The sequence below is a fragment of the Blennius ocellaris genome (assembly GCF_963422515.1).
Source record: "Blennius ocellaris genome assembly, chromosome: 4".
Lineage (NCBI taxonomy): Eukaryota > Metazoa > Chordata > Actinopteri > Blenniiformes > Blenniidae > Blennius > Blennius ocellaris.
Genome location: NC_137653.1, coordinates 31,806,693 through 31,823,477, shown reverse-complemented (window position 1 = coordinate 31,823,477; position 16,785 = coordinate 31,806,693).

Below are 16,785 nucleotides of genomic sequence, written 5' to 3'. Positions count from 1 at the left end.
CTCCGCTGTGTAACGATGGCTAGCTGACTGTCAGTGAGCTTCACCTCCACTGTGTAACGATGGCCAACTGACTGTCAGTGAGCTTCACCTCCACTGTGTAACGATGGCCAACTGACTGTCAGTGAGCTTCACCTCCACTGTGTAACGATGGCCAGCTGACTGTCAGTGAGCTTCACCTCCACTGTGTAACGATGGCCAACTGACTGTCAGTGAGTTTCACCTCCGCTGTGTAACGATGGCCAGCTGACTGTCATTGAGTTTCACCTCCGCTGTGTAACGATGGCTAGCTGACTGTCATTGAGTTTCACCTCCGCTGTGTAACGATGGCCAACTGACCGTCAGTGAGTTTCACCTCCACTGTGTAACGATGGCTAGCTGACTGTCAGTGAGTTTCACCTCCACTGTGTAACGATGGCCAACTGACCGTCAGTGAGTTTCACCTCCGCTGTGTAGCGATGGCTAGCTGACTGTCATTGAGTTTCACCTCCGCTGTGTAACGATGGCTAGCTGACTGTCAGTGAGTTTCACCTCCACTGTGTAACGATGGCCAACTGACCGTCAGTGAGTTTCACCTCCGCTGTGTAGCGATGGCTAGCTGACTGTCATTGAGTTTCACCTCCGCTGTGTAACGATGGCCAACTGACTGTCAGTGAGTTTCACCTCCGCTGTGTAGCGATGGCCAGCTGACTGTCAGTGAGTTTCACCTCCGCTGTGTAGCGATGGCTAGCTGACTGACTGATACAGTGGCCTGGGGAAAAGAAAGCAGAGCGATGTCGCCGTCTTTTTTTTCCGATCTTTTTCATCAAGCGTTGGCAGAGCTGACACATCAGTAGTAAAGTCACGTGAACTACGATTAACTAGACTTTCAGACTGTAACTTACCTCCTGCTGTCTCGTTCAAATAACACCACATTCCAGTAGCGTGCGGCGGTGCTTCAGTCAGGGCCAGCACCCCCACCCCCTGTGCTCCGCCCTGCAGCTGCACATTAAGTCCTACAGTAAAAACCCAATCCTAATTCAATGTAAGGGGAGTCTCACACACGACTGTCATGCATGTCTGTGTGCACGATTGTATAGGAAACACCACTTTACAGTCAAAAAACTGCACCAAATGCCAACAGCAGCACCAATCTAATCCAGAGAAAGTAAAAAAAGCAACACAACTGCAAAAGGTCCTGAAGCAGGTCGATATCGTATCATGATCTTGATGTTCAATTAGCCTCCATCACTCCAGAGTAGCAGATAATATCAGAGTCATCACCTCCTGCCCATGAGCCAAGCAGTGAAGCTCATTTCAATGACACACCCAGACCAGCACTAGAAACTCTGCTGGTCCGTCAAGAACATCAACATGTGATTGGCTGATGATCCTGTCACTCCACATTGTAACCCAATAGCAGGTCCAGCTTCCATCAGAGGGTAGCAATGAAGTTACTGCTGACCCCCCCCTGTGATGCGTTTAGAGGACGTAGGAGATTTGAGCTCCACAAAATAGAACCAGTCTTCTGGATACAGTTGCTAATTGATTCCAGACAAAGATTTCAGAATCAATTTTTAATTGTTAAAAAAAAGAAAAATCATTTTGGACAGGGCTAGCAGTGCTAGCAGTGCTAGCCCTGCTGCCCCTGACTGCACACCACTGCTTAATTCATCTCATCATCACAGCAGCTGCACATTGAACAGAGACAATATTAAAGAAGAATCCATCATAAAACACAATGTATTCAATATTTGTTTTCTGTGTGTATATCTGTTATTATTATGTATTAAACATCAAATATTGTGACGCCATTATTATACATTAGCCATTATTAATAAAAATCCAGATATTTATATTGATCTAAAGTTGCAGTACTTTTGATTGTTTGATTGTGATGGGGTTTGATTTTTTCATGCAAATATGAGTTCAGATACACAAGTATGCATAGTTAAGTATGATTATATATAAGTATAATATATAAGTATAGATATTTTTTCTTTTAGACCCATAAGTTAAGTAAAAGTTTTTGTGTAATTTTAAATTAAATATGTATATTTATATACATATAACACAGGTTAGTCCCCAGCGTATACAGCTGAGTCGAACTTCTAGTCAGACGCTCTAACCACTCGGTTAGTAGAAACTTAGTTTATTGTCATTATTATTATTATTATTATAAATTAGTTATAAATTCCGGAGGGGGGTGTGTGTGTGTGTGTGTGTGTGTGTGTGTGTGTGTGTGTGTGTGTGTGTGTGTGTGTGTGTGTGTGTGTGTGTGTGTGTGTGTGTGTGTGTGTGTGTGTGTGTGTGTGTGTGTGTGTGTGTGTGTGTGTGTGTGTGTGTGTGTGTGTGTGTGTGTGTGTGTGTGTGTGTGTGTGTGCTACTTGCTTTGATGACCATAAATTCCAGGCTAAAGCCCCTACTTCTTTCACGTGCTCTGAATCTGCTGCTGAAACAGTGACGGGCCAAATGTATGGATTTTTACAGGTTTACAGGCTTCATGCCACTGATACATGGGTGATGCGTTCAGGTGCATCAAGTAAATCCAAAATATCTTTTTAAATGTGGTGGGTGTGGCTTATATTCAGGTACGCTAAATAGTCTGATAATTACTGTACACACTTTTACCAGCAGCCTTTCAGCAGACAAACATGTCTATCCAAGCACTGTCCATGTTCCTCAGGTTTGGGACTTTCTGCTCTGTTAAATCTGTTATTTAAAAAAGACTTTTGTGAATTAATCATGATTTGCACTTTTGTATGTAAAATTCAGGCATGAATGCAGATTGTATGGAAAGATCATTTATCACAGTTGTATAACGTGCATGCTGATACTGCAAAAATAATGGCATGTATTTAGCCCTCGTGCTAAAAACGGATTTATTTTGTTGATGCAGAGTTTCTGTTGCACTGGCGCTTTTGGCTTCCAACAGCTTCGAGTAAAGTATCTGACTTTTATGAATGAGCCGAGTGTGTGTGTGTGTGTGTGTGTGATGTGTATTAGTACAAAAGGCAAATTAAAGCCAGAGACAGTGAATTAAAAAAGAGATAATAAAACACAAATGTTTTGATCTGGTCAGTACTGATGTGCGTATAAAACCAAAGCTGTGAGAAGTCGTCATGTGTCATGTGATTTAGTTTTATTTGTGTGATAAAGAGGCAATGAGAAAAGAAGATGTGAAGTTAAAGCAGCAGGCCTGCAGTGATTCGCCCTGTAATTTTCATAATTGCCTCATTGTTGATTGAAATTCTTACAATAATAAAACGGCGGCAGTTTGTCGTTTTTCGAAGTCGTCTGCTACAATCGACATATACTATGTCAACATGGAAGTAAGAAATGTGTGCAGGCTCATGTGGCTGCAGAGCAGAAGGTGTTGAGGTGAACCAGCGGTGTGATGGTCACTTTCTGAAGAGACCAACCCCAAAGTAAAGGATACATTCATCCATCTGTCCATCATCCATCCACCTGGACTTGTCTATCCATTCATACAGCCATCTATTCATCCATCCATCCAACTATACTTGTGTAGCCATCCATCCATCCATCCATCTAACTAACCGTCCATCCATACATCCATCCATCCATCCATCCATCCATCCATCCAACTATATTTGTCTAGCCATTCATACAGCCATCTATTCATCCATCCATCCAACTATACTTGTGTAGCCATCCATCCATCCATCCATCTAACTAACCGTCCATCCATCCATCCATCCATCCAACCATATTTGTCTAGCCATCCATCACTCCTTCCATCCATCCATCCATCCAACTATACTTGTCTAGCTATTCATCCATCCATCACTCCATCCATCCATCCATCACTTCATCCATCACTCCATCCATCCATCCATCACTTCATCCATCACTCCATCCATCCATCCATCCAACGATACTTGTCTAGCTATTCATCCATCCATCCATCACTCCATCCAACTATACTATTCTAACTATTCATCCATCCATCACTCATCCATCCATCCAACTATACTTGTGTAGCCATCCATCCATCCATCGATCTAACTAACCGTCCATCCATCCATCCATCCATCCAACTATATTTGTCTAGCCATCCATCACTCCTTCCATCCATCCATCCATCCAACTATACTTGTCTAGCTATTCATCCATCCATCACTCCATCCATCCATCCATCACTTCATCCATCACTCCATCCATCCATCCATCCAACGATACTTGTCTAGCTATTCATCCATCCATCCATCACTCCATCCAACTATACTATTCTAACTATTCATCCATCCATCACTCATCCATCCATCCAACTATACTTGTCTAGCCATCCATCCATACATACATAGGTACATACTGTACGTACATACGTACATCATTTTCTCACCACCGTTGTAACTTTTTGCAGACATGTTACTTCCATTAAATATAAAAACAAAAATATTTTCCATCTGTTGAATTGAAATAACATCTCACTGTGGATTTTGACTTTCCCCCAAACTTTATATGCAATTTCGTTGTACCTGTTACAATGACAATAACGTCAATTCTGAAATTCTGAATTCTGACAACACATATAAAGCATTTTCCATCCTATCTAATTGAGAGAATAATTAATTCCTTCTTTGTGAGTTAATTTCTTCTTTTTTGTCACAAAGTTGGTAATGAAATCAGATTTACCATTAGGGATGAGTCTGTGAGTTACTAGTACTTGTTTTTCTGTCCAATGAAAGATGCAGAAAAGTACCAGACAACAGAACATCAGAGACATTTGGACTGCCGACCTCTTCATTTGCCTGTAAAATGACTCATATCTGCTTCATCACAGCCTTTTTCCTCCTCGTATTTCATCCAGTTCAGAGTTTCAAGTCACCTGCGGGCTGATCTGATTCCAGACCAGGGAGTATCTCAGTGTTTACATCACCAGTTCTATTTCTCTAAACTATTTGTTTGTATTTTTTATCATCGTGGTCATACCTGCTTCTGCAGTCTGCTGGAAAAAGGCACATGCATATTCCCATTTACAGGCCAAGTACCTGCAATAATGACACTGGCTAATGGAGTGGAAAGCTTCCTGTGCACTAAGAGCTTCTCCTCAGGTTAATGAGGGGTGTGTGTGTGTGTGTGTGTGTGTGTGTGTGTGTGTGTGTGTGTGTGTGTGTGTGTGTGTGTGTGTGTGTGTGTGTGTGTGTGTGTGTGTGTGTGTGTGTGTGTGTGTGTGTGTGTGTGTGTGTGTGTGTGTGTGTGTGTGTGTGTGTGTGTGTGTGTGTGTGTGTGTTCATGAGAAGCGGTTAAACTCCATCCCCGGAACAGGAATAAATTAAGATGAGAACAACCGTTGTTTTAGTGGGACGCATCGTGTATGTATGTGCATCATTGTTGCTCTTAGCAGGTGTGAAGTGAGCGAGGAGGTGAGCGAGGAGGTGAGCGAGGAGGTGAGCGACGAGGTGAGCGACGAGGTGAGCGACGAGGTGAGGTGAGGAGGTGAGTGAGGAGGTGAGCGGTGAGGTGAGGTGAGGTGTGGAGGAGAGGTGAGGAGGCGAGGTGAGGCGGTGAGGTGTGGAGGAGAGGTGAGGAGGTGAGTGAGGAGGTGAGTGAGGAGGTGAGGTGAGAAGGTGAGCGGTGAGGTGAGGAGGAGAGGTGAGGAGGCGAGGTGAGGCGGTGAGGAGGTGAGGTGTGGAGGAGAGGTGAGGAGGTGAGGTGAGGAGGTGAGGTGTGGAGGAGAGGTGAGGAGGTGAGGTGAGGTGTGGAGGTGAGGAGGTGAGGTGAGGTGTGGAGGAGAGGTGTGGAGGTGAGGTGAGGTATGGAGGTGAGGTGAGGTGGTGAGGTGAGGAGGTGAGGTGAGGTGTGGAGGTGAGGTGAGGAGGTGAGGTGTGGAGGAGAGGTGAGGAGGTGAGGTGAGGTGTGGAGGAGAGGTGAGGAGGTGAGGTGAGGTGTGGAGGAGAGGTGAGGAGGTGAGGTGTGGAGGTGAGGTGAGGAGGTGAGGTGAGGTGTGGAGGAGAGGAGAGGTGAGGAGGTGAGGTGAGGAGGTGAGGTGAGGTGAGGTGTGGAGGTGAGGTGAGGAGGTGAGGTGTGGAGGAGAGGAGAGGTGAGGAGGTGAGGTGAGGAGGTGAGGTGAGGTGTGGAGGAGAGGTGAGGAGGTGAGGTGAGGTGTGGAGGAGAGGTGAGGAGGTGAGGTGTGGAGGAGAGGTGAGGAGGTGAGGTGAGGTGTGGAGGAGAGGTGAGGAGGTGAGGTGAGGTGTGGAGGAGAGGTGAGGAGGTGAGGTGAGGTGTGGAGGAGAGGTGAGGAGGTGAGGAGGTGAGGTGAGGTGAGGAGGTGAGGTGAGGTGTGGAGGTGAGGTGAGGTGAGGAGGTGAGGTGAGGTGTGGAGGAGAGGTGAGGAGGAGAGGTGAGGAGGAGAGGTGAGGAGGTGAGGTGAGGTGTGGAGGAGAGGTGAGGAGGTGAGGTGTGGAGGAGAGGAGAGGTGAGGAGGTGAGGTGAGGAGGTGAGGTGAGGTGAGGTGTGGAGGAGAGGTGAGGAGGTGAGGTGTGGAGGAGAGGAGAGGTGAGGAGGTGAGGTGAGGAGGTGAGGTGAGGTGAGGTGTGGAGGAGAGGTGAGGAGGTGAGGTGAGGTGTGGAGGAGAGGTGAGGAGGTGAGGTGTGGAGGAGAGGTGAGGAGGTGAGGTGAGGTGTGGAGGAGAGGTGAGGAGGTGAGGTGAGGTGTGGAGGAGAGGTGAGGAGGTGAGGTGAGGTGTGGAGGAGAGGTGAGGAGGTGAGGTGAGGTGTGGAGGAGAGGTGAGGAGGTGAGGTGAGGTGTGGAGGAGAGGTGAGGAGGTGAGGAGGTGAGGTGAGGTGAGGAGGTGAGGTGTGGTGTGGAGGTGAGGTGAGGTGAGGAGGTGAGGTGAGGTGTGGAGGAGAGGTGAGGAGGAGAGGTGAGGAGGAGAGGTGAGGAGGTGAGGTGAGGTGTGGAGGAGAGGTGAGGAGGTGAGGTGAGGAGGAGAGGTGAGGAGGCGAGGTGAGGTGAGGAGGTGAGGTGAGGAGGTGAGGTGTGGAGGAGAGGTGAGGAGGAGAGGTGAGGAGGTGAGGTGAGGTGAGGAGGAGAGGTGAGGAGGTGAGGTGAGGAGTAAAGGGAGCAGGAAGGCCAGGAGGCCAGCAGGCGAGGAGAAGCTGGTGTCACCAGTAGGGAGGGTTTCTTGTTGGTCCTCTCAGCTGTTCACCTTGATGCTGCTGATCCTTCTAACGGAACACATCTTGTTTGGAGGCTCAAATTCATGAACCTGCGAATAAACCGACGGAGAATCAGGTGGGATCAGCTGCTCTTTCACGTCTCCGGAGCGTCAGAAGAGCCTTTCATTGCCAGATCCATATCTAATCTGAGTTCCTAAATGTGACTTGACACTTCTTCAGTTGTCGTAATCTAAAACTCAACTCCGTCGTAGATAAGTTGTTCTCAGTCACCAGGAGCAGTTTGGCCCCTTTACACGACACAGAGCATGATGTAGTGAGTTGCCAGGCCACTAGAGGGTGCTGCTGTTTGTTTCTGTGATGAAAGGCCTTGCAGCAGAGATCAGTGAGAGAACAGACGTTCCAGTGGACAGACCACCAAGTGGGTTGTCGAGGAAACCGGACCTGAGATTTGCCTTCGCCACACACAAAAATTCAATTTGTAATCATTTTATTGACCAGGTTGCATCTCTACGATTTACATTTATCAGTGTGCATTCAGTAACCAGCAATAAATAGATGTCAATTAATAAATGAGGCTAAACCTGAAAAAGTGGTGAAAACCTTGAGAAACATTGTAAAGCACACAAAATCCAAAATGGCTTTTTTCTGCCCTCTACAGTGAAATTAGGGAAATAACAGTCCTGTGTGCCGTCAATTTCAGAATATTTATAAAAGCTTATTTAGAACAGTCCGCCAGTCTCAGGGCCGTCCACACCAGAATGCTGTTTCACGTAGAAACACACCGTCTTTGTCATCATCGACATGGCGCTGCGTTGGAAAGGTGTTTCACAAGCTGCAGCTGCTTAATAAGGGGCAGAGACCTATAGAACTCAGGCCTACATAGAAGTCTATGAGCAGGAGTCTACTTCTATATTTCTATGTGCTCTGTGTCTTCTTCTGGCTTTTTAGTGTATTTGGTGAGTCACAGTGCCCCTAAAGGCCTCAGCTGTAATTACTGCTTATTCCCAGACCGAGCCTGTAGATGTCGCCAAAGACCAGGAAGCGGAGATTCATCCAAGCAAAGCGCCTGGATTCCAACTAGCAGCTGAAATGAATGTGCTGGTACTGGAGGAACACTGGAGGAATACTGGAGGAACACTGGAGGAACACTGGAGGAACACTGAAGGAACGCTGGAGGAATACTGGAGGAACACGGGAGGAACGCTGGAGGAACGCTGGAGGAACACTGGAGGAACACTGGAGGAATACTGGAGGAACACGGGAGGAACGCTGGAGGAACGCTGGAGGAACACTGGAGGAACACTGGAGGGACACTGGAGGAATACTGGAGGGACACTGGAGGAATACTGGAGGGACACTGGAGGGACACTGGAGGGACACTGGAGGAATACTGGAGGAACACTGGAGGGACACTGGAGGAACACTGGAGGAACGCTGGAGGAACACTGGAGGGACACTGGAGGGACACTGGAGGGACACTGGAGGAATACTGGAGGAACACTGGAGGGACACTGGAGGAACACTGGAGGGACACTGGAGGAATACTGGAGGGACACTGGAGGGACACTGGAGGAATACTGGAGGAACACTGGAGGAACACTGGAGGAATACTGGAGGAACACTGGAGGAATACTGGAGGAATACTGGAGGAACGCTGGAGGAACGCTGGAGGAACGCTGGAGGAACGCTGGAGGAACGCTGGAGGAATGCTGGAGGAACACTGGAGGAACGCTGGAGGAACACTGGAGGAACGCTGGAGGAACACTGGAGGAACGCTGGAGGAACGCTGGAGGAACACTGGAGGAACGCTGGAGGAATGCTGGAGGAATACTGGAGGAACGCTGGAGGAACGCTGGAGGAATGCTGGAGGAACACTGGAGGAACGCTGGAGGAACGCTGGAGGAACGCTGGAGGAACGCTGGAGGAACACTGGAGGAACGCTGGAGGAACACTGGAGGAACGCTGGAGGAACGCTGGAGGAACGCTGGAGGAACGCTGGAGGAATGCTGGAGGAATACTGGAGGAACACTGGAGGAACGCTGGAGGAACACTGGAGGAACACTGGAGGAACACTGGAGGAATGCTCTGCCCAGGCCACTGTAAGGCTCCAGGTCTCTGCAGACCTGCAGGCACAGACGTCTTTGTTCATTTCTTTGGAATGTTGGACGTTTTAAAGATGTATAAGTTGACACAGTCTCTGAAGTATAAGCACAAAGAGTCACTTTTATTTTATATTACAACAATTTTGTTTAGGCTTTTTGGTGAGCTGAATTTGAACAATATCTTTTTGACAAAACAGAAATATTGAGCATATTGAGGGAAATCTGCTACATTATTGATATTAAAGCTGTTTAACTTTTCACTTTCCTGAAAATCTGAACAAGAGTCGTTGAAATTACTTTTTCATCACCGGTAAGATCCAAATGTTGCTGCGTGGTTAAAATAAACCAGCATCTCAGGACACCAAACTCAATGAGGAGACTGACCTCTGCCCACCAGGGGGCGCCACCTTCACACATGATGAGCCTGGGCAGGTCTGCTGATACCTGGAGGAGTGAGGCTGGGAAAGTGGAGGCTGATAATGAGGTGAGCGAGTCGATGTAGGAGAAGGAGACGTAATGAGAGAGGAAGACGGGCGAGTTAATGAGAAGTGGCGAGAGGAAGTGCGAGGAGGTGAAGCAGGAGAGAGAAGTGAAGGTGAAACAAGCAGAAGAAAGGAAGAAATGTGAGCGAGCGAGGGAATCAAGATTCGCCCTACTTATTGTGAATATTCTCCAGCATATTTAAATACTTATGTGCATATATTCTACCTACTTGTTATGCTAATCATCCACAGAGACAGACACAAATACATGTTTTGGCTTTCGCCCTAACTTTGTCACCTGGTTTCACTTCTGCACTGAGAATTCTAACACACCCCAAATAAGACCATTATAGTTTTATTTTTATTATTATGTTCATTTGATTGTATCAACTTCAACATAAATCAACTTCAAAGTCTTTAATCCCCCTGAAGGTGCTGGATTTAGTTATGCTTGTGTTTCCGTGGCATGTTATTGTCACATTGTTTGTCTCTAATTCGTTCAGTCTTTGTCTGGAGAGTTTGATATTTACATTCTTGCAGACATTCTGTTCCGTGGGCCCCATTTACACGTCTTTAGGTGAAAACACAAAACTTTCGTGGCATTTTGTGTGTCTGTTTAAATGATAACTGCTCTGAGCCAACGAAAACACAACGTTTTTATAAAGGCTCTCAAGGTGGAACGTTTTAAAAATGCTCTGATTCCCTTGTTGTGTAAATAGAGAAAACACAGTTTTTAAAAATAAATACTCCATCTGCATGGAAACAGGGGGGAAACATACATTTTCTGAAAGGTTTTCACTTTTCATGTGCACCATAGGTCACTGGAAATGCTGACTGGTGTCTGGACATTCCAACTCCATCGTTTTCAGTGTTTGTACCATTTGTGTAAAGATCGTCTCCAAAGGGATTGTCCAAAACGTCCCAAAATTGCAAAACGTTTTGTGATTGAAAATGCAAAAACGTGTTTTCACTTGTCGTGAAACTTGTCTTTCTTTATATGGTGGCTGAATGAATTAAATGAACGAGTTTCATTGAAGAAAAATCTAACTTTTTTTTTCCATTTCAAAATGTTTATCTATTTTATAAAAAGTGCTCCTTTTCTATAAAAGCCCAGACCCCCTTTTCAACTGCTATTAAATAAACTGGTTTCCAAATGTCCTCGATAGTTTTATCACACACACACACACACACACACACACACACACACACACACACACACACACACACACACACACTTTGTTCTCGCTCCCAAAGCCATTTGTCACATTTTCATTACGCCACTTCTGACACTTCTCCACCTCCTCTGCTGAGTTGTGTTATTACTCTCATTATTGTGTTTCCCACCTCTTCCTGTTGCCATCATCATTATTATTTTTGTGTGTCTCCTTTTCGTCTGAAGACAGAATGTGTCCCGTGCATATTTTGCTGGTACAAACGAGTTGTTTTCCATTCAGTCTGGTTGGTCACATGTGTGTGTGTGCTCTATTTTTCCATCTAACAATCAACAAGAAAAGCCCAAAAATCTTTTCCAAAGCGCCCGTCGATGTAATTACTTCACACGTGCATTTCCTGTGTTCGTCAAACAATCACAACTCAAAAATTGAAGATCTTCAGGCCTGTAGCAGATCCAAGCTCCAGTCCAGATCCGCAAACCACCAAGAAAAGTGTCAAAAATAAAGAAAATGTGCATTTTTTTGTTAAAAGCAGCGACAGAACACAAAGCTGAGATGTCAGTGATGCTGCTATGAAAGTTATCAAAGGAGCATTAGCTTTGATGTCATGCTCGTCTGGGTGAGTGTGTACAAACACCCATAATGCAACAGTATTAGGACACTGTATTTTCCTTCAATTAACTCGGCTTTATATTGAGATAATATTAATTTCCCATAGTAAATGTTTGGTTTTGGCAAAAATATCAGCATTTTCACTGTAATAATGGCTCTATTTTACTAGTCCGGCCCCCTCAGGATGAAATTGGGCTGAATGTGGCTCCTGAATTAATATGTTTGACACCCCTGCATTGAAAGGAAGCTAAACTGGTCAAAAAAGACCTGATGTGAAAATCAAGGCAGAACTTGTTTAAGTGAAGTGAACCAGAGCCACGTTTTTCATTTATCATCTCAGAAGCGATGGTCCAGTGGAAACTTCCTGGCACTCTGGAGTTTTCTGTGGGAAAAAGCTCTGCACTGCTGCAGGAATACCACTGCTCACCAGTTTCTCTTTGCTGCATTCCTCCTCTCCAAATTGGATGATATTCCAGAAATTCATGAAGTGAGGGAATTCTGCAGGCAGTCAGCAGGCGGCAAGGGGCCGAGGAGAAGCCGGGCGGAGGGATAACGCCGTACTTCAGCTCAATCATCACAGACCGAAGCGACGGGGGGGAACGGACACGCGCCGCTCTGAGAATCCAATATTTGTGTGTGTTTGGATGCATGTGCATCAGAGTGATGGAGCTCTGGGGGAGTGGGGGGGGAGGGCGAGCAGCAAGGACTGGCGTGTGATCATCATCACCGCAGGACGGCGAAGGCGCTTATTAAGAAAAAGGCGCAGGAGGGCGAGGCGACCTCACAGCCTGGAGGTTCCTCAAAGTGGAGGGCAAGGAAATAGAGGATGAAGTACATACATTTAGGTATGACCTGCAAGGAAGGTGCTCTATAATCTGATGTTAGAGGAGGAAGATGCTCTATAATCTGATGTTAGAGGAGGAAGGTGCTCTATAATCTGGTGTTAGAAGAGGAAGGTGCTCTATAATCTGATGTTAGAGGAGGAAGGTGCTCTATAATCTGGTGTTAGAAGAGGAAGGTGCTCTATAATCTGATGTTAGAGGAGGACGGTGCTCTATAATCTGATGTTAGAGGAGGAAGATGCTCTATAATCTGGTGTTAGAAGAGGAAGATGCTCTATAATCTGGTGTTAGAGGAGGAAGATGCTCTATAATCTGATGTTAGAGGAGGAAGATGCTCTATAATCTGATGTTAGAGGAGGAAGGTGCTCTATAATCTGGTGTTAGAGGAGGACGGTGCTCTATAATCTGATGTTAGAGGAGGAAGATGCTCTATAATCTGGTGTTAGAGGAGGAAGATGCTCTATAATCTGGTGTTAGAAGAGGAAGATGCTCTATAATCTGATGTTAGAGGAGGACGGTGCTCTATAATCTGATGTTAGAGGAGGAAGATGCTCTATAATCTGGTGTTAGAAGAGGAAGATGCTCTATAATCTGATGTTAGAAGAGGAAGATGCTCTATAATCTGATGTTAGAGGAGGACGGTGCTCTATAATCTGATGTTAGAGGAGGAAGATGCTCTATAATCTGGTGTTAGAAGAGGAAGACGCTCTATAATCTGATGTTAGAGGAGGAAGATGCTCTATAATCTGGTGTTAGAGGAGAAAGATGATCTATAATCTGATGTTAGAGGAGGAAGACGCTCTATAATCTGATATTAGAGGAGGAAGATGCTTTATAATCTGATGTTAGAGGAGGAAGATGCTTTATAATCTGGTGTTAGAGGAGAAAGATGCTCTATAATCTGATGTTAGAGGAGGAAGACGCTCTATAATCTGATATTAGAGGAGGAAGACGCTCTATAATCTGATATTAGAGGAGGAAGATGCTCTATAATCTGGTGTTAGAAGAGGAAGACGCTCTATAATCTGATGTTAGAGGAGGAAGATGCTCTATAATCTGGTGTTAGAGGAGAAAGATGCTCTATAATCTGATGTTAGAGGAGGAAGATGCTCTATAATCTGATGTTAGAGGAGGAAGACGCTCTATAATCTGATATTATAGGAGGAAGACGCTCTATAATCTGATGTTAGAGGAGGAAGATGCTCTATAATCTGGTGTTAGAAGAGGAAGACGCTCTATAATCTGATGTTAGAGGAGGAAGATGCTCTATAATCTGGTGTTAGAGGAGAAAGATGCTCTATAATCTGGTGTTAGAGGAGGAAGATGCTCTATAATCTGATGTTAGAGGAGGAAGATGCTCTATAATTTGATGTTGGAGGAGGAAGACGCTCTATAATCTGATGTTAGAGGAGGAAGACGCTCTATAATCTGATGTTAGAGGAGGAAGATGCTCTATAATCTGATATTAGAGGAGGAAGACGCTCTATAATCTGATATTAGAGGAGGAAGACGCTCTATAATCTGATGTTAGAGGAGGAAGACGCTCTATAATCTGATGTTAGAGGAGGAAGATGCTCTATAATTTGATGTTGGAGGAGGAAGACGCTCTATAATCTGATGTTGGAGGAGGAAGACGCTCTATAATCTGATGTTAGAGGAGGAAGATGCTCTATAATCTGATGTTAGAGGAGGAAGACGCTCTATAATCTGATATTAGAGGAGGAAGATGTTGGAAACTAGAACTAGTACAAATGTTTCTCTGTTCAGAACTCGAGTCTTCAGCTTCAGCTCCTGTAATTATCAGCTGTTTGTAATGAGAAAAATACTCATTGGACCAGGGAGCCTCTTTGATTATTTGTTGCTCCTCCTCCTCCTCCTCTTCCTCCTCCCCCTCCTCCTCCTCCTGAGGATTTCCTTATCAATGAAATGTCAGCTGTTAGCAATGTGACACCAATCTGATGACATAAACACTCATTTTATCAACCTAAACCCAATAATTGATCTTAATGATACTTGAATATTCCTCATGGACTCCATATAAACCAGGGTTCTGTTTCCTGTAACAATACTTCTTATTTTTTTATTTATCTGTTTATTTGAGCATTCATGACTTGTTAATAAAGTTCTCTTTCACAGAGGACATCAGGAATTTTCCACAGAGGAGGAACTTGTCTAATAAGAATGAGCATTTCATTTATTGGGCTCTTACAGGTAATGGGTGACCATTACACAGATATGACTCTCCTGTCATGACTTAATGAGACAATGTGCTAATGATACTTGCTGCTATGTCACATAACTGATTAACATTAAATTGGATCACTGCTGTGAGTGAACCCTGTGGGAACAACCCTCCGTTTGAAAGGCAACGGTATTATTCCATTGATCTAGTCAGTAATTCATTCATACTGAGATGGTTAAAATGTATGAAATGAATGAATGATTCGGAAAGTGTGAAGAATGATTTCCCCTCACCACCACCCAGCCATTAATCATCCATTCACCTCAACTTGTGGTTCCTACAGTGACGTCCTTGAGACTTCATTACTGCAGAAACATACGTTTTTCTCATTAGATGAGATAAAAGAATTTACACACCATGAAAATATTTTTTTTCTAAAACTATCTGAAGGTGTGTTTTCTCATCATTGTTGAACTGTTGGTAACAGATGTTTTTCTTTTTTTTCCCCAATGTCTGAATATGTCAATGATTAATTTACTGTCCATTTACATTATGTTTATTGCCATGACCCCCCCCCCCCCCTCCAAAAAAAAAGACATGTTGGGAAAAGACCGTCCACGAACCAAAATGTTTCCTTACTGAAGCTCACGAACACTCGCATCATTTTCATATTGGTTGGTGCTGTTTCTTGTTTTTGTGATGAAACACACACATGCAGAAGAGAACAATACAAACATTAATAAAGGGAGGTGTTTTCAAAAAGTTACGTTTTCCACCGTTTCCATCGAGACAGTCGGTGTGTTTTGAAAAAATAGCTTATTATTATTATTATGCAGCTAGACAATATAACTTGTCCGTGGACAACTCGTCCATAAAACTACAACTCCAGACAGCTCGTCCACAGACTGCACCCTCAGAGGACAACTCGTCCACAGACTGCACTCTCAGAGGACAACTCGTCCACAGACTGCACTCTCAGAGGACAAATCGTCCACAGACTGCACCCTCAGAGGACAAATCGTCCACAGACTGCACCCTCAGAGGACAACTTGTCCACAGACTGCACCCTCAGAGGACAGCTCGTCCACAGACTGCACCCTCAGAGGACAGCTCGTCCACAGACTGCACCCTCAGAGGACAAGTCGTCCACAGACTGCACCCTCAGAGGACAACTCATCCACAGACTGCAACCTCAGAGGACAACTCGTCAACACACTGCACCCTCAGAGGACAGCTCGTCCACAGACTGCACCCTCAGAGGACAACTCGTCCACAGACTGTACCCTCAGAGGACAACTCGTCCACAGACTGTACCCTCAGAGGACAACTCGTCATCAGACTGTACCCTCAGAGGACAACTCGTCCACAGACTGCACCCTCAGAGGACAGCTCGTCCACAGACTGCACTCTCAGAGGACAACTCGTCCACAGACTGCACCCTCAGAGGACAACTCGTCCACAGACTGCACCCTCAGAGGACAACTCGTCCACAGACTGCACCCTCAGAGGACAACTCGTCCACAGACTGCACCCTCAGAGGACAACTCGTCCACAGACTGCACCCTCAGAGGACAACTCGTCCACAGACTGTACCCTCAGAGGACAGCTCGTCCACAGACTGTACCCTCAGAGGACAACTCGTCCACAGACTGCACCCTCAGAGGACAACTCGTCCACAGACTGTACCCTCAGAGGACAGCTCGTCCACAGACTGTACCCTCAGAGGACAACTCGTCCACAGACTGCACCCTCAGAGGACAGCTCGTCCACAGACTGTACCCTCAGAGGACAACTCGTCCACAGATGAGATTTCAGAATTTCCTGGAGAAAATAAATACTGTACAAAGTAGTTTCACATATTATTTCTAATTGATGTTATATATGTTTCATATATCCAGTATATGTCCATATATATTTAGTATAGTATCATGTGGCTTTTTATTCTCATGAAGAATGGTCTTCTTTGCACACATGATGCTGCCACCCTAAACCTCTGCACCACTGTGGGTCTGTGTACCTTCCGGCCATTCGATTTTCGTTTTAATATTGGAGAACGAAAAACCAGAAACCATCCGATTTTCGTTTGTTGATTTGATATTGGGAAACAAATAACGGGAGACAGCTCGTCTCCCATTTTTTGTTTTAAAATTCAAAATCAAAATACGGAAATCGGGTTGTTTCCCAATATCCCTTTCTGAAACAAAAATCTGAAAATAAAATCTGACCGTAATTCTTTATTTCAAGTTTGAGTTGCCGGAAAACCGGAAGTCAA